The following is an 18903-nucleotide window of genomic DNA, read 5'->3' on the forward strand; positions in this document are numbered from 1 at the left end:
CAGCAGCAGAGCAGCCAGGTAATAATATGCTCCCCTGGAAGGCGGCTGAAATCTTTCCGCATATCTCGCGGCTCACTCAGGGACAGGGATCGAGTAATCACTTCTGGTTCTGGCTCTTCTTCTTGTTCTCGTGATGGCCCCGGTTCATCATCATCTTTCACTAAGCGAACTGATTTCCTTGTGTATTTCTTTTCGTGTATAGGGGCAACTGATACTGGTGTGGGTTGATTTTTTGGCTCGACTACAGTGCCTGTTGCGGGGGTTTGGGAAGCTGCAGTGCCTGTTGCAGGGGTTTGGGCAGCTGCAGTGCCTGTTGCAGGGGTTTGGGCAGCTGCAGTGCCTGTGGGTCCGCTCTCTCCCTCTGGATGGTGCTGTCTACTGTCAAGCAGTGTTTGATAGATTGTGGCCAGGGCCCAGCACAGCGCAGTAAGTTGTGTCTCCTTAGAATCCCCACAGCATTTTCCTTTCAAATATTCTACCATTTTATCAGGGTCTTGCAATTGTTCAGGAGTGGAGCTCCAAACCATTGGGGGTGAAAAGGTCTCTAGATACCCGCCCATACTCTCCCACATGCCATGCCAGCCCTGACCATTCAGCCTTGGGGAAGATCCCTGGGTGGTACTCTTGAAAAGATTTTTGCTAACCCTGAACAGGAGTGGGAAAGCATTCAGGAGACCTAGCAATAGGAATATACTGGCCTGAACATTCCAAGGGTATTCAAAATACTCAAAAATTGTTGTAACCAACCAAAAGGGAAAAGAGGAGGTGAAAGAGTGGGAGAAGGTATCCCCCCCTGTCTTCCCCATAGATTGGGTCCAATTATTAATCAATTCTGAAAGATACTGACCGAGGTACGGGCCTGACCTAAATGCTACATACACATACCAGCTCAGACCCATGACTGTCAATGATATCTTATCATAAGTCATTATCACACAATACAACAACATGAGAACACGAACCCCTCTCCCAGAGGTGATAAACAGCACCGCAGGGATTGCATAGAGTAAACATGGGTTTACAAACCAGAGCCATGTGACCAAACAGAACATCATTATGACCAGTGACTGTTTCAGTAACATTATAAATGCTTATAACAACTTTTGTTTTAACACACTTGGGTCAGACTTGTCGTTTTCACAACCCCTCGGGCCCCACGTTGGGCGCCAAAAAGGACTGACGTGGTCTAGCCCCAGCCGCTCGCTCACCCCTCCCCCGGCGGGATGGGGAGGAGAAAGGAAAAACAACGGCAAAGCCTCGAGGGTTGGGATAAGGGCAGTTTACTGGGACAGCAAGGGAGAGGGAAGCAATCAACAACAGTGCTGATAACAGATAGTAACAATGGGTGATAACAGAGAACGATTTACCGATCCGACGACCGACCCACCGGACGCTCGACCCGTCCCGGAGCCCCGCCGACACGCCGAACCCGCCCCTGCCCGACCAGCCCCCTTTTATGGTGAGCATGATGTCACATGGTATGGAATAGCCCCCGGCCAGCTTGGCTCACCTGTCCTGGCTCCTTGTGACATTAACTCTATCCTTGCCAGAACCAGGACAGAGAGAAATACAGAAAGTATCACTAGTCTTTGCCCAGTGTAAATAGCTCTTGCTTGTAAGCTATAAAAAACCTACATGATATAATCATAGAAATAATTATAAGTTTACCTGCTAAGGGCTGCTAAAATGAATCAGAGCATTTTCTTCAATTTCCCTGGGTCTTGAAGCTGACACTGTAACTCTTGTGTTGCACGGCTTGTTCAGTCAAATTTCCCAGTGAAGTCAGGGGGGGTTTAAAACATGAAAGAATACATACAGACTGGCTCTTCAGGACACAGCAATTTTGATGTGAACTGAGAAAAAGACTCCTGCTGCGAATATAACCATTAACCTCATGCTTTGATACTGACAGGCAGCTGTAGCATTTAGCCACTAGGCAGAGAACGGAGCAGCCGCAGCTCTGGGAAGCAGGAGAAGGTAATGAGACTTAGCGGGGAGCAGCTCACTGTGCTCAGGTACTGCTGCCCCCCAGACCCCCTTCACTGCACCCACTACACGTGGCCTGATCCCTGCTTGCACCTCGTAGGGCAGCGTGGGCAGCTCCTGGTGTTTGTGGTCTGCAGCTGTAATGGATCTGTGTCCCAAAGGGTGCTTACACAGGAGCTTAAAAAGGAAAACCAGAAAGCAAGTAGCTACCGAGATGAGGAAGAGGTGCTGAGGAAGCCAGAGCTCCAGTCTGCTGGTAGCCAGCATCGATGGGATGCTGCCAATAACCTGCAAACAACTCTTTCGGCTCATATTCAGCTGAGGGCTTTGCAGGGAGCCGGGGTGAACCGCTTAAGGATTGCATGGGGATACGTGGTGGTTGTGTTTCCCATCGCTTGGAAAATATATGTTGTTGTGCTCTGCTACAAGCACTGAGGGGCTCCAATGAAATTATGAGAAGGAATGAAAGTAAATTTGGAAGGATTCAGAAATGAACAATGACACAAAGGAGCTCTGGGAATTTGCAAGCAGGAGCGAAACAGAATTGTGTTTGCAGTGCCTGTAGTGGAAATGTGTTTCCTTTTACACTGGGCTGGCATGAGCTGCTCTCACATAGCCTGCAGCAATTTGTGAGGCCCACTGATGAAGCCAATGCACTTAGAAAAGTGTAAATCCCGTGAGAGAGAAAAATTAGGAGCTATTATTGTGACATACATTAGGAAAGTATATTTACAGTGAATATAAACACAGATAACTGTTGAATATAGTTGTTCTTGGAAAAGTTTTGCCTGTGCACTGTTTGCCCAAGCGATATCCTGCTTATCATAGGCTGAGTGCTTATTTAATGAAATCAGTTCCTGTTTATCTTCAGTTTCTGATCTATCTGTCTTTCTATCTCTATTGTAATGGTCTGGGTTTGCATTTTCAAGCTAGTACTATGCAACTTTTTCGTCTAAGCCCACTCCTTTTGTTTGTCATTCCCAGCCATGTTCAGAGGTCCCTCCCAGCTCCAACCTGCCAAGGCTTCCTTGTAGGACTCCTTGTGCAGCAGGAAAGGTCCTCAGTATTTCTTACTGAAATAATATTTTTCTCCTGGGGTTCTGTCAAGCTGGACACTCTAAAAGCCATGTTAAACTGACAGAGTTCTTTGGATTTTGCTCTTCTTTTAATTCCTGTATTTGAGTGATTTATTTCTCATCTGCACTGTCAGCTTACTCTTTATTCTCCCCTTACTTGCTTTAGACCTGCTGGTTGTTCTCTTGGCATTTTTCAGTTCTCTGCTTTCTTTTTGTGTGCAGCTGTATCATCTAGAGTGGGGATCACAGCACATGCTTCCTCTCGTATCACCCCCTTCTGTATGAATAGTTGACCTTAATTTTCCCAAAATTATAAAATAAAAAAAAGATCTGGGGGAGTTTTGCCCTCTCCATAGTTTCCAGCTAACACTGCAGTGTGTATCTTGCAATGTGCTAACTGGCCCTAGTCCCCTTCTCTCTGTCTCCTTCAGATACGAGTTCGTGTACTATTGAGTTTAACGCTGGAGGTAGAACAGTGGGGCCTTTACTATCCCTGTAGACTGCTGTATTTCAGAGTATAAAGAACAAAGCCAACAAGAAAATGATAATAATATTGTAACTGAAATAGGATTGCTATTGGGATTCAAATGTGTGATCTCCAGATACAGCTCAGCTATCACAGGAAAGGATGTTACTGAATGCAAAGGTTTTATTTTTCCCAACTCAGCACATAGCCAATGTTTCACAAGGATGACAAGGGATGCTGTACAGCATCACTTAACTGTAAAACCAAGTTTACGACTTCTTATGGTCACTAATGTGACCTGGCATACTTCCAAGTGTTGGATCATTAACCTTGCTGTCAGAGCTAAAATCCACTTATATAATTAGGTTATCTTTATCTCAAATTTCCACTTGCAGTTTCACTTGGAAAAAAATTACTCTGTTCTTCCTTCCCTTTCCTTCAGAAAAGAAAACAGCTGTGTGGAGCTGCTGTCAAACAAAGGTGACTTGGCTCTTCCTTTGCCTTTTCCACTTGCTTTTTAAACACAGTAATTGATCTAAAGCGTCACTCTGTTTGATTCTGTATCTAAATCACAAAGTTCAGTTTAATATTTTTTATGTCCATTTTCTGCACCCGTGACTGTTCCAGAGAGGTGTTAGACCAGGTGAGTGGCAGCTTTTTTTTTTTTTTTGCTTTCTCCTTAGCTGACTTCTAACCAGACAAAAAGTTATGGAGAGAAGGAAACATTGTGGTTTGCTATGAGATGCTCTGGGGTTTACCTTTGAAGACAAGGTCAAAGCACCTTTTAGTCTTTGGAAAGGATAACAACAGGGTTTGAGGTAGCTCTTATTGTATGAGAATTTTTATGTGATATTTTGGTACTGGTTTTCTTCACATTTTTCCTCTTTCTATGTAGCGCATTCCTCAGTAATTTAGTACTTTCTGTTATCTGTATAATCCTGTATGAGGATTTAATGTGATACTCATACCTGGAGAGTGCACACCCCTAGGCAAACGAAAAGCTCTGAAGTGCAGGCGGGCAGCAGAAGGCACCTCACATGCAATCAGGAGTGTGTGTGCTTCCAGGTTTAAATCACAATTATAATGAGAAACTTGTACCTGTGAAAGAAACATTGTGAGAGTTTGGAGTATCTGCTCACAAAGGTCAGAGGCAAAGTGCACTAGGAATTTCCTAATAGCCAATGCTATCAGATACTGCCAGTGTTAGCATCTGAAAATCCGTCTTTATTCTGTCTGGCAGAAATAACTTCATTTGTAACAAAAATTCTAGCAGGGCAAAATCTTTCCTAATTTACACTTTTGCAACTTCATTGCCATCAGATGCTTCAGTTCCCATCACATTTTTTTCCCCTGTATATCCCTGAAGGGATGTAGACAGTGGAACTGCACAGGGGCCATGGAAGCACATCTGGACTGGCAGCTGCAGCTGGGTTAACAGGTTTGTTGTGAAGGAGAGTAGAATCCAGCTCAGGCACGCTCTGTGCCAGATCTGGATGACTAACTAAAAAAAGATAGCAGCTAAGACACATTCTTGTCACTAATTCCCATCAGCTTGTCTCAAAATGCATCCATTGCCACAATTTGATGGAGGCATACACTTCAGGTACCCGCTCCACTGATGGGAACTTGGACATTGGTTTGAATGAGGGACTGTTTCCTGCTTCTTTTTTTGCCAGAGCAGAGAGAATGTTTTTAACCACGCCCAAAACTTTGGTGCTGCCCATTCAGTGTGGTGGTGTTCATGTAAACAGAAGAGGTGATGTCCACATGGGTTTGCATCTGTTGTGGTGTAATCATTTGTATTTGTCTCCATGCTACAACCCATCCCTTTCAGCTGTGCTGAGCACTAAGAAGCTGTTCTTGGAAAAGACCATAGGCACAAAATAAAGGAAAAAAACCCAAAAATGTTTTTTTTCCCATGAATCATAACTAAGACTGCCAGCTTTATACCCTGCACAGGAAACAAAAATCAAACCATGGAGGAGGTACGCTAACCGAACCTTTCATAGCTAGAGAGGAGGATATTTTAAGTAATATAATGATGATGAGAAAGTTTTATTAGTGATAGTATTGACTTGCTTTTCTCCTTTTAAGCTATTATGGAAACTATTCTGTATTTAGGACTACAATCTATCTCAATTACATATAAGACAGAAAACTATATAAAGTAATATCAACAATTGGATAATAAAAACTTGACTTCTTCAGATATATACGGAGTGGAAGGAGGAAAATATACATTGCTTTCATGAATTTCCATGCTCGCTTAGCAAGGAATAACATGTACTTTGGTGGTGAGAAATGACATATGAAAGAAGATTAGCCCCATCGTATGTTATGCTTCACAAACTATCTCCATGGAAATGTAGAGTTCACTTTCTTTTTTTGCTCAAAACCTGGTTTAGGTAGAGATCACTATTGATTTGAAATGTAAATCAACATTTCCTCATGAATCAGAGGACTTCATTAGTCATGCGTGACATTGCTCTTTCCAATAGGACCTTTGTTTGCAAAATGATGTCTCACTCCCATTCTCAGAGTGATAGAGTCAGCAATGAAGGAGGAAGGTTGGGCAGCTTTGAAAAAGGCAACTATTTGTCTTGAGTGCTTATTTCAATATTTTCTGATGTGAAAGCAAAAACACATGGGAAACAATTTCCTTGCCTTCTGTCAGTCTGCCTCACTTCTTCCACAAGGTGCTAGTTGCGGGAATTCACTGAACTGATACTGCTCATCCTGTCCTAAGCAGAGCTCTTACTTCCATTTTAATGTGCTTGCAATGTGAGAGTGTTGCATGGAGTGGAACAGCATTTAACATATACCGTATGATATTCTAGTCCATGATGGCAGTGGTGCATGGTTAAATACTAAAATCAACAGAGAACTCAGTGTGCTGTAACATTTTTTTCACAACATTTCTTCCACGGTGTGAAGTTGATATTGATGTCTTTGATTAGCCCAATTTTAGCATAGAGGATGGCGCAGTTTCTTCCCCGTCTTGTCTGGAAATAGTAAAAACTGCAAAGTCTGATATTTCCAGCTGATATTTGTTGACTATAGGTACTGCTCATTTCCTCAACCCTATAATGCACTTAAGGGTTTATGTAGCGCAAGGTGAATGCATTCAATAGTAGAAGTAAAATGCGTTCTCTCGTCTCAGGAGTATACATGAGCATATATGCAGACAAGCAAATACTTTTATTTCCATTCTGAGAGACTTGAAAATCTGGCATCAGGATCTAATGACATTTTAATTCATTTTAATTATATATGTACTAAATAGGTTTCAGTTAATTTTTTTTATTAAATAGAGCTTTTAAAAGTTCAAATAATTCATATTAGTTTCAATTAAAATGGCAATGAGCATTTTCTAGCAGCAAAACAAAAGTTGAAAAACTTTTAATTAAAAGAACTGTAAAAATTCTAAAAACTCATCCGTTCGAATGATTTCATTATTTATACTAATAGAAACTCTCAATTGAGTTTTCAAAGATCTCCGCAATGAAAAAGATCTAAATATAATAACATTTATTTTTTCCTCTGTTTTTTTTATCTGATTCATATAAATAAAAATAAAATGTAAAGTATTTTGTGGAAAGGGGGTATGCAATCACATTTTATGGCTTAAAATTGGTTTAAAAATAGAGACATTGATGAGACTAGGTTTCTATGAAGTTTTATCATTAACTTTAATGTTCCCATAAAAGTGAATGAGAAGTTACATTGTTTTGGTCATTTCAGTAGTTAAACTAATAAAAATAGACACTTTTTCAATCAGGCATGCAATAGTAGTCCCAAATGATTACAACAGTTGTTGAGTTGGTTTTTTTATTCCCAGTTTTCATTTTTTTATTTATCCTCAAAAATGTCCATTCTAACTATCCTAAATTCACCTGAACATCAAATGGTAAGGCTCAGAAAGACTTCTCTTTTCAGGGAAGCAAATAAATCACAGTAAGGACAAAATAGTATGTATTCAATTAAGGGAGATGTATATTCCATTAAACTTTACTGAATTGTTCCAATAAAAGAACACAGACAAAAGAAAAAATGTGAATATTTTACTTGGAACTTTTAGAACTTTTTTTTAAAATGAAAATACTTTAGTTTTTCATTCAAAAATATTTACATTTTCCCTGCTTATTTCAGGTGGGTTTTTTTAAGTGGTGAAATCAAAATGGTGGTTTTCCACTGTCCAGATTAGTTCTCATTGAATTATTTCGTTTGATCCTCCATTCTTCATTCTTCATGTTCCCCTTCTAAAAGACCTCGAATCAACAACAACGCAGAAAGAAATAAAACTCTTCTATGTTCAATGTGAAAAACCAAAAGCAAACTAACAACAAATCCCACCTTGCAGGTCACTTGAAAGCATTGGAAAATGTGTCTTCTGAAGCTAAACTGAACTAAACCAGGAATTACTCTCATCATTCCAGTTGTACTGGTTTAGATAGGAAGGAGCATGGGGAACATCTAACTGTTTATCAGGTGTACATGGACAAAAACACAGGCATGAAGAGACTGTACAGATAAATGAGGCTGGTTGCTAAAGGCACATCGACTCTTCAGATAAATATTCTCCTTCCAAGTCGAAGCTAGAAGGCATGGCACCGCACTCAGGTACTCACTGGTGTTAAGGCTGCCTCTGCATCGTGACACATCACTTGTTTGCACTAGGTAGAAATCACCACAAATGTATCTAAATGATTTTAGTAGCCAAATGAAACTCCTCCAGAATTCAGGAGGCTGTGGGTTAGCAATGACCTTGTACAAGAACATTTCTAAATCAAAAGAGAAACAAAAGGCAAGTAGCAGTCACTCTCAGTTATCTTCCTGTCACTCGCTTCCTCTACGCTGGGTCTGTTCAGCTGCAGCTGGTGCTCCTCCCGCTTCCTCTTTACTGCCCATTATCTGAGGCATAAAATCAAGAGATTGGGTATGTCCGTACGACAGTAATAGCAATGACTGCTGCGTGGTGGTGGGATACCCACGCTGACTTGTAAGCAGCTATGCTTGGGCATAGGAAGCAGTCCTGTTACCCTGGCGTGTCAGCACATCAATTCACCCCGTTCTGTGGCTGCCACTGATGCGTGGACAAATGCTGTGTCTCTCAGCAGTGGAAACAAATCATAATCCTTTCACGCTTAACTTTGATTCTACCTATTAAAATAGACTTGAAAGCTAATGAAAAAGAGATTATCTTTTGTTCCGTACTTCATTTCAGCACTAAGTCAAGACCTTTAAATATTCACTGCTAAACAAGGACTGTTTGGAAAACAAGATGCCAGAAGGTGACTGTGGATCTCTGCTCCTAGGTAAAAGCCCTGTAAGCTGATAGTAAAGCAAATGAAAGTTAGGTCCTTAAGAGTAAGCCCAGCTTCTGACTCTAAAGGGAGATGTCAGCTGTTGAATTTGGTCATATTCCAGTTATTCATGTCAAGGACTGGTCATTCAAACATGCTTTCCCATAAATATCCTATCTGTCCTTTGTAACAGAGAAACAGAAATTATGTTAAAATAAATACAAGCACAGAAAAATTATTATTATGAGGTAAGAGAGAAAAAGTAGAAAATTTGAAAACTAGGTTATTCAGCATATGCTAACATGGTCTTTTACTGGAAAGAGTAACAGAATTTTGTACAACAGCCACCCCTTCCAGAAAAATAAAGATGGTATGTTGGAAGCAAAATCATTCCAATATTAATGTTTAATTCCACAAAAGATATTTTTTGCAGATGGCTACTATTTTTTTTCAAGCCATGAATTTATGAATATTATCTATATGAATACTATGTGTATTAATGCACAATATTTTCTATGAGAAAAGAAATAATCTAATTTACTTAGTATCCACCCGTTCTTACAAAAACTAGACATCCACATAGCAATGCACTGAGCTCGATCACTTAGACAACTTTTAAGATGTCTTGTAATGTATGACCTTGACCAAAAAAAAAAATCATACTGTTTTCTTGTTCGTGCGAAGCATGTGAAAAAAGCATGCACTCGCAGCCTATTGACAGTAACAGAAATTTCACTCTAGAAATTTTAGTACTTCATGGTTTGGTGTTTAACTAGTAAGAAATGAAAGAAAAAGGAGTCCTTGCTAATCTGCTTCTCTGTGTTTCTCTCAAAGTTACATATCTGTTCAATCCCAGTGGAAATAATGTCTTTATTTTAGTTACTAAGCATAATTTTACAGCTGACCTACCAGAGGAAATGTAGTCTTACTTCCCCAAATCCATTTAAAAAGAGCCACAAGGAAAGACGACTCTGACCTCGGCAGTGCAGGGCACCATGGAATTGGCACAGCAAAATTTCCAAATCTTGCATTAGCATTAGTGCTATTCATTTCTAAACTCTTTCACACTTTGTAGAGCAGAATGCAAAATTTTTACAGTTTTATCAATTACTGGTAAGAATACTGAGTTGAGAAGTTGTGACATCCAATAAAGTAAAACATCTATTAGCAGGAAAAGACTATGTCTAATCTAAGCTGCAAACTCCTATTCATCCAGGTGAACATTCCTATGATAATCATGGAAAAAGTGTGATCCTAAGCTGTTAAGTGAAGGTCATATTTGAAAGTGGGACTTAAAGCCCTGAGTCACTAAGGTCTGTGTAGTCAGACCAAAGTATCTTCCAGACATCCATCTCTTAATCTTGCTGTCCCAGATCCTGAAAGCTATTCAGGTTCTTAATTCCCATTGAATCAAACACCTTTGAAGCTCTGTGCGTTCTGGCTCCAGCTAGGTCTGGTGGAAATTGCTGTCACACACCGGAGCTGGCTCATATCGTTCCTTCCATAGGTTTTCATAAACCTCCGTCTGTACCACAGAAATAGTACCACTTCCTGAGCTTTTATAAGGCTGTGAATAGAAATGAAGATCTGAGAGAAACCGGTAGTATTGTAACAGAAGTTTTGTCAGTAAAGTGGTATCTAGTGCTTTTCCTGAGGATGAGCTACTGCAGGTGCTCTCGTTGGCTTCTGTGTGGCTTGGGATGGTACGAGGTACTATTTTCAATCAGTGTTGGAAGTAATGTGTGACTTTAAGTGAAGAGTGATGGATAAGTACACTGAGAGACTTTCCAAAGCAGGTAGCTGTTGAAGGAGAATTGTAGTTTCTGCCAAATAAAGAAAGAAAGGAGAGAGAGACAGTAAGCTAGACAGAATCAGAAGAAATTAGATAATTCAAGATAATTTTGCTACACAAAATTGTGCATCTTGCCCATGGACTCCTTGCAACTAAGCAGAAAAAAACAGGATAAACAGGAAGATTATGTAGCAGTTCTTTCTGTTTATCAAGACTCCCCTTCCTTCTGTGGGTATTTCTTGCTGAGTTTATGTATATGTTTGTGGTGGCCAGTGTCTGTGAAATATTGCCATGGAGTAACTGTCCCTTTCTTTAGTGATTTTCCATCAAGGCCTACAAGGTCTGTTCCTGCTTGCTTTTCTGCACTGCCCTTCTGCTCACACAAATAATTCGTCCCTGATTTAAACAGAGAAAATAAGTGAGATTTGTTCTTTGTGATCATGACAGAAACCTTTAAAGATGAAATGCCTTTACCTGATTTGGAATCTAGAGTCCCTGGGCCAGAAAGGGTAAATATGATGGCAATGACTGAGCAATACTTCAGTCTTGACATGACGGCCTCTTCAAGCAATTACAGCAAAGAAACAGTAAGTTCTTTACCCTTCTAAGCAAACAGTTATTCATTATTTGCATGAGATGCTGATTAATAACATTGCACCTGAAGTAGCCAGAGATTTTTATTTTATTTTATTTTATTTTATTTGTGTCTTGGTGTTTTTTTCTCTTTATCCCAAGGCATTAGGTAGATATTTTCATCATGTGGACTGGCTCATTTGTCTCTGTAGCTCTTCCATTCAATGCATGCTCCTGCTGGCTGGCACATAGCCCTTCAGCTAGCACAACTAATTAACCTCCCTCTTTTTCTTTAAAAGTGAAAAAAACAAAAACCCTTCTCCCTTCTCTGTGCTTACAATAGGGTTAGCCAAAGTACACATTCACAGCTATAAATATATCTCTTGGAAAATTGTAAGCATGTGCCATGAATTGGATTTATTTTGTCTTGGGAAATCATACTTAATACAAGACAACAGTTTCTGACCTTTTCTTTGTTTTTCATTGTATTACTTATTAGCATAAACTAACATTTATACTCCTGCTAACATCCAAAGAGGTGTTGACATGCGTGTGAATACGTACGCTTGCCAGATAAATGACAAATCAAAGGGACATGTCTTACCCATGCAGTTGCTGCAATGCATTGCAGACAAGCAAAATATCCTGCAGGTCAAGGAGGTGTTGCAGAATGAACACCATCACCTTGACTGAGTACAATCGATCCTCCTGAAAGAACCAACATCAGCTCAGGAAAAGGTAGTCGCTCTATCAAGACAGGATTGTTAAACATTGTTTGAGCCACCTGGGGTTCTTCCAGTTGCAATACCTATGACAGGGGTGGGTGGATATCCTTTAATAACCACTTGGCAAAAATTACCCCTTGTTCCCACCTAAACCCTAGATGAAGCACATGTTTTGTTTCGATTTTTATAAAGGGGAAGGCTTGATTAATTGTTTCTGTTTCCCGAGAGTGTTTGTCAGCTGTAGGTTGGAATCCTTATTAATAAACTGAAATACTTAGAATCCCTTTTCAAGGGTTTTATGGGAAATAATTGTATGGTTTTGTATTTATTATATGCAATTTATAATATTTCATGTGTTCTTATTCTTTTATTAATTTATGAACTACCTTGAAAGAGGATGTGATATGTATGGGCTAGCGCCTGCTACAAACATGGTCAAGGCCTCTGCTGACTATTAGGGCCATTTTTCAATTCACTGAGCTCCTTTTACCGCTAGCCTGAAAAGGACTGAAGCTTTGTAAGGAGAGGTAGCACCTGAAGCACAGCTGTGATGGAAAAAAATGAATTGTGAATAAGAGTCAGAGTAGAAATAAGACTATGGTATACGGCCAGGTATCTAGTCCTCTGGACTTAAAATACCTATGATCTTTCCTAGGAAGGAAAATCAGATTAAATAGGAAAATGTGACTCATTTTGACACATTCAGTCCCTGGTAAATGCACGTTTGTCACTCATAATGTGAAATTTGTGACTCGACCCCAGTAATGTTCACTTTGTTCTCTGTATATCAGTCTTCCAGTCACAGATGTTTGGAGCATCTCCATGAACTTCCCCATTGTGAAAATCACAAGACAATACTTCATAACTCCATCAAGCCCATTTATATAAAATACTAGCTATCCATTTGATATCACATCATTACAACAGTTTCACACAAACTCATGCATAGTGATCTGTTTAACCAATGTCTCTGGTTTTGGGAACATTGGGAGCATTACCTTTGGATCAGTGAAGGATGAGAGGATTTTTTGACAGCATATGTTGTCCGCAAGTGCTCTACCTAAACCCTCATCAGTCCCACTACATTATGCTGAGTATGGCAATATGCTAAGGGGGGGGGCTCCCTCCCTCTGCTACAAGGTAAGGTTCCTGGTAGCTGGTGGCTTCCTCAGGGACCAGCTCTTCCAGGACTTTGCTGAGGAGCGTAGGCTGAAGTGTTGCAGCTTCCAAGGCAAACTCCTGAACAAAGCTGTAAGAAGAAGCCATACATATTCCAGTTGGAGATACAGCCATACTAACCCTTCTAGTATCATAAAAACATGGCATCTACTTATCTGTAAGGGACTTCTACCCTAGCAGCTTTAACTGCCTGTACTGCTGGAGGCAGAAATGAAGAAGGTGAAGCCCACAGGGCTGTGAGCAGGTGTGTTGTGTTTGTGCATTAGTCTGCACCAATAAAAGCAAGCTGAGAGGCATTATCAGATCCTTGTTCCTGGGTCTCCTCCCTACTTGTTCTGTCTGTTCTTTCTGACCATGAAAAATTCTTTATTCAAAGCTTTCTCCTCCCTGAAATCTGTTGCTTCCCAGAGAGCTCATTTTGTTTCTAGAGGTCTCCTACAACATGCAGCCTGGCAATCAAGGGCCCAACTAACATCTACAGTAGCCAACAGAGCTTAAAGGTAGGTGAGTAAGGTAGTCTACAGTAATTGTACCCTATGTGTGTTTTGGTACCTGCTGCGAATTTAATGTGGAGGTAGATAATCAAGTATACTGCATTTGGTCATGGGGGAGAAGGGCATCTTTACCCAGCTGTGCAGGAGCAGCATCCAATGTGTGTATGAGGCTGGTGTGGGCAGAACTAAAATATCTCCAGTATGTTTTGTGCTGCCTAAGGAAATTCAGCATAGATCCCACCTTTCCAGACCCCAAATACTTGAAACATAGGAACTGTATGACAGCAAAGTTGCCTGACTTTTCTTGTTACTCTATGACTTGCTTTTAAGGCTACTTTCTCTCTTTGTGAATCCAATAGACCTTTTGGAGCAGTTGTAAACTAGCTAATTGTGTGATGGAGGGGGTTTGTTACAGACCCATTAAAAAATGAGTCATTACCTTCTCACAGTGAGGAAAAAGAGTGGAAGAGGAGAAAAACTATTAAACAGCTTCAGGGTTAGTAATGGAATTGGTTGCTTTTGATCTGGTATAAAACCAAATGTAGGTAACAGATTTCCTGGGAAGAGAGGTGGGGAAATCAAGGAGCACTGATTATTTGTAGCGCCTACTGAGTCAGAAGCAATCATAACACAGGAATCAAGCCCTGCTGTGTAGGTGCAAAATTGAGAAGTCACACATGTCCAAAAATACATTGAATGCATCAGATGCTGCTGTGATTGACCTTATTTTGTGTCCATTAGGTTTGTAATCTTGGACAGTAGGTAACCTGTTATAGGGTGTACATAAGTCCTGATATCCTCTGTGCAGTCCATTTGTTCTTTGCCTCAACAGATTGATTCAATGATTTGCCAGCACCTCTGATCCAAAAGTGGCTGATCTTTCTGTCCAAGTCCCAAAGAGTCATGCCCACTTTTGCTTCCATGTGTTCCTTGCAATGTTGTTTCAGATCAGAAGCTTCCCTCTTCCCAGATAAAGAAGGAAATGGCAATTGATTCTGCTGTGAAGTCAAAGAAAAAAGAAGATGCAGGAGAAATGTTTTCCTTTTTATCTTAACATATTTCTAAATAAAAATGTTGATCCTTTCCAACCAATTCTGTCAGTAATCAGAAAGGAAAAAAACAACTATTTAAAATATGATTCTTTCCCTCTCATCTATTTTTATTCACTATTTCTTAAATATTGCTAACAACACTTTCAATTCAAGAGACAGTGTGAGTGGTGATGCAGAGGAATTTCCAGCTCTGCTCGGTGGGTTGGTTCTGAGAACCAGCTGACCACAGCTGGGCTTTCCATCAGCCCAGACTCAGTAATGCAGCTAGGCATGTGCTGTGGGATCAGCAATCATTTAGCCTGAGTGGAGGTTGGCCCCACTGCTGCCTTGTTCAAAACTCCCACTGTCTTTGATGGGCCATGAATTTTCTGCTTTGCATAATGCCAGGTAACCATTGCCCCAGTGGAGCAGATGAACTTGCCTTTATATAGGCTACTAAAAATGACCATGACTTCTGCCACCTACCCCAGGGAAATGGATGTAAACCACTGGAAATCAAAATTAATTGGCAAGATGTTCGGAAGGAGCAGGAGAGTTCCTGGGAGAAGTGCAGGAATAGGAGGGGTAGAATCACTGCCTGCATGTTGTCTTCTAATCTGAATCTCTTCCAGTAATTGTCCTGCTTCTCACATAGCAAGAATTTGTCAGCAAAGAAGCTGAGGCAAAAGCTCTGTCTTAACATGAAAATGTAGTGTTTATCATAGCTTTTCCTCCAGCACATTAGCTACTGCTTGCTCAGTGATTAAAACTTCCTACAAGGGAAACAAAAAATAGTTAGGTTTTACATTTCCCATTGATATTGCATGTGAAGGGTGTCCTATTAATTAGTAGTTATGTGTGAAAGCTCTTTTTTTTAGAGTAGAAAAAAGCCATTCCAAGTTGCTGGTTTGTGTCTACCTACAGCACAGTTTCCATCTTGTCCCACTGCTACTTTCACTGCTGTCTACATACTGCCCACCTTTCTCCCTCTAACCTCATCACGCTCTACTTTGCCATTGAAGCAGAAATACATTAAAGTGCGTCTTTATAACCACCAAATGCTTTGGTTACTTTTCCTTCCACCTTTCTCAGTTCCTTGCACTGGCAATGCTCCTCCTACCAGTCCTTTGATGGATTGTACATCATGGTGTATGCAGTAGAGCGTGGTAAGGCTGTATCTCCTTTGCAGTGCGCGTGGTCACACTTATACTTCCAGGGGGCAGGTGCAGAGTTCTGCCTCTTTCAGGTGCTGTTCTGTGGTTGCTTAGTATCAATATAAAAGGCTACACTGAGCTCAAAGCGGAGGTGGGCCCTGTGTATGTAATTGCTGATACCTAGTCTTACTTTTGAATCAAAAATGTAGAAAGCTTGTGTAAAAATCTGACCTTGGAGGAGGAGGAAAAAAACCCAAAAAGCCTTTCTAGGCTTGTCTCTGCCTGTGTCTCCATACAATTGGCAGGATAGATGTTGCCCTGCTTGAACAGAATCTGTTTCAGTTCACACAAACTATTGATGAGTAAATTATTTTACTGTCCATAACTTCACAACTTCTATTAGCTGTCCACGTGTCACAGTAGTGCACCACCTGCTTGTGAAGGCTGAGCCTCACAAGGTGGAATAAAACCTCCCGGGTCACAAGAGTGAGGTGCTGTGGCGAGCCCCACGCCTCAGCATGGTGACTGAAAGAGGTGGGAAGACATGGTCCCTAGATTTGTCCTTTGGGAAGGGGGGATAAAAAAGCAGTAAATTCTCTTCATTTTTACATCTGCTGGGATCAGACAAGAGCAGGGGGAATCAAATGTGGGTAAGGGATGAAGAACTACAGGGCTGCTCTGCAAATTTATCTATTTATTCTAAGAATATAGAAGTGGGAACTAGAAATAGATTAAGACTTCAGACCACACAGGCAATGCAAGAAGAGGCCCTGCTGTATACTCTGTAAAGTGTAACAAGACAAGCTTCACAGTATGATTCAGGCTGTTGTTAAAGAAATGTGGAACCACAGAAATTAAGATGAAGTGGAAGCTTACTACAAGTTCATTCCTAAAACATCCTCACACTTCTGCTTAACATTGGATTTAAATATCTAGCAGTCTCCTTTCATCCCAGCAGCTCACAGCAGGCAAGGTTTCATCTTGCAAATGCTGTCATCGCAACTGGCAGCCTTGCTGACCGCCTTAGCAGAGAGGCCAAGGACTTGTCGATGTTGTGTTAATTTAAATGGAATAAATTGGCCTAAAGAGTCAAAGGCATTAGCACGACCCTGTCACTATATGCTTAAACAAGACTTAGGGTTTTGAGCGCAGATTTTGGCTGAGTCCCATGGCAAAAAGCACTGTTAAAAATCTTTTAACTTTCATTAAAGATTCAGAAAAAATGAAGAAAAACATGAAGTCACTGAAATGTAGAGTATTAAGGCTTTCACTCAGCCTTCCTTTAACTCTGTATTTTATTTATAGAGCTTGCTTTATTTACAGGAACAGAAAACAAATATTTAGTCCTAAGTAGGATGAAACTGTGGTTTTGGGGGGAAAAAAAAAAAGGTTTGTTAAGATGGTCTAGACTGTTGCCATTAAAGTCCAACCTCAGCTTCCCAAAAACAAACATTCGTAGTCACACAGCAAATGGGGTTTCTGCTGCTAATGGTGACACTGTCTTGCACTTCTCAAGGCCCCCATATGGGTTAGCACAGGGACAATCTGAAGCCCACCACAACCCAGTAAGTTTGCAACTCTTTTCTGTGCTATTTAGTACGTGGCTGTTAATGACTTCACTGGTTACGGAGCCTTAATGGTACTGCAAGGGATTCACTTGACCAAGTAGTCAAAACTGAGAGCAAAGGGAAAATGGAAAGAAATTGAGATTAAAGAGAAGACACATGGTGGGGGCATCAGCTGTAGGGGGTCTAGCAATGCTCCTCTCCACAGTGTATCCCACTTAGAAAGCGTTCAGGATTGGGAGAGCTGGGGTCCAGCAGGGGCTCAGAGCAGTAATGGTGTCCTTCAGGGTGACGCTTCTTCCTGGCAGAGTTGCTCATCGGGAGAACTGCTGACTCAAAAGCTCGGCCCAAGTAGTACTTTGTTCACCAATTGCACAGAGAAACAAGTTTTCGTTCTGTTTGCCTGTGTTGCTTGGGTAGGATCTAATGCCATACCTGAGCTTTGTCTGTGCTCTTGACTGGAACAGTTCTGTGTCTCTAAAGTTTCCTGGCTTCACTGTGTATACATAAGTAGTGATCTGATCTGGACTTTGTTTACCTTAAAAAGCTTAATGTACCACTGGAAGAAGTGAAGGCACAGGCTGGGCGATTGTGTCCCTTACGGATCTGGCTGAGGCAAAGTCAGAGAGCAGTGTGGAACAAGCATGCTCTACTGTTTTGGAGATTAACAACATTTAATTTGCCACACTGTCTAGTATGATGATGCCTCAAGCAGCCAAGCCTGAGCCCTGGTTGTGGTAGGTATCATAGAGGAGTAGATGACAAGTCTAGCTTGCAGATATTCGATAACACAGCAACAACATATAGTAGCTTAAAGTTTCCAGTGGCAAGGCTGCTTCTCTTTCCATTTGGTTACTTAAAAAAAAAAAAGTCCTGTGGCATGGTGGCCATGTGCTCTCTGAAGCACCACCACCAAAGGCTCAGCTGATACGTGGTTTAGATGGTTTAGTTTAGTCACCTAACAGTAAAAAGGAGTATTTAAAAGAAAGGAAATACAGCTGCCCATGAATGGCTTCCAGAAATATTCGATGGCATGTTCCCTTACAGTGTACCAGGCAACTCTTGTATGCAGTAAGCCACAGGTAGCTATCAATACGGTACCAAAATAAGGGAATCTGTAGAGCTGCTTGAACAGAAAGATTGTGCGCTGGAACAAACGAAGCATGCAAGGCAAAGGACAGATATAGAAAATAAAAACCTTCTCGCACCTGTAAGGGCAGACATAAAATGTCATGCATAGGTCTGTACACCCATCTTTGTAGTCGCCCAGCTTGCCTGACCTACCTCCAATTATTGTGCCATTCTCTGCTGCTACAGGGACTCAAGAGTAGCAAAGGGGGGAAAAGAAGAAGTTTCTCCAGATCTGCAAGGGTTAAAGCCTTTAAAACTCAAGGAGTGTTTTCCTGCTGTGCTGAGTTCACAGGGACAGAACCTATTTTAAATGTAAAGTTAATTCCACAGTACCAAATAAATTAAAGAAGTTTACTTGAACTTAGAAACGGGGAAATACAACCTGACTCTATCTCCACATGCAATCGGCACTCTTTCCCACGCACAGG

General features: G+C 40.9%; 1 long non-coding RNA gene across 1 annotated transcript in view; it reads left to right on the plus strand.

Annotated features, from left to right (window-relative positions):
• The first annotated feature begins 1411 nt into the window (after positions 1-1411).
• The window catches only part of LOC142601713 (uncharacterized), a 446015-nt gene continuing 428523 nt past the window's right edge, over positions 1412-18903 (plus strand). The window contains exon 1 of the long non-coding RNA XR_012835281.1: positions 1412-1459. This is a non-coding gene — a long non-coding RNA (uncharacterized LOC142601713). The remainder of the gene's footprint in view (positions 1460-18903) is intronic.

Source organism: Balearica regulorum, chromosome 4 (genome assembly GCF_011004875.1).
Source record: "Balearica regulorum gibbericeps isolate bBalReg1 chromosome 4, bBalReg1.pri, whole genome shotgun sequence".
In the NCBI taxonomy this organism is placed as follows: domain Eukaryota; kingdom Metazoa; phylum Chordata; class Aves; order Gruiformes; family Gruidae; genus Balearica; species Balearica regulorum.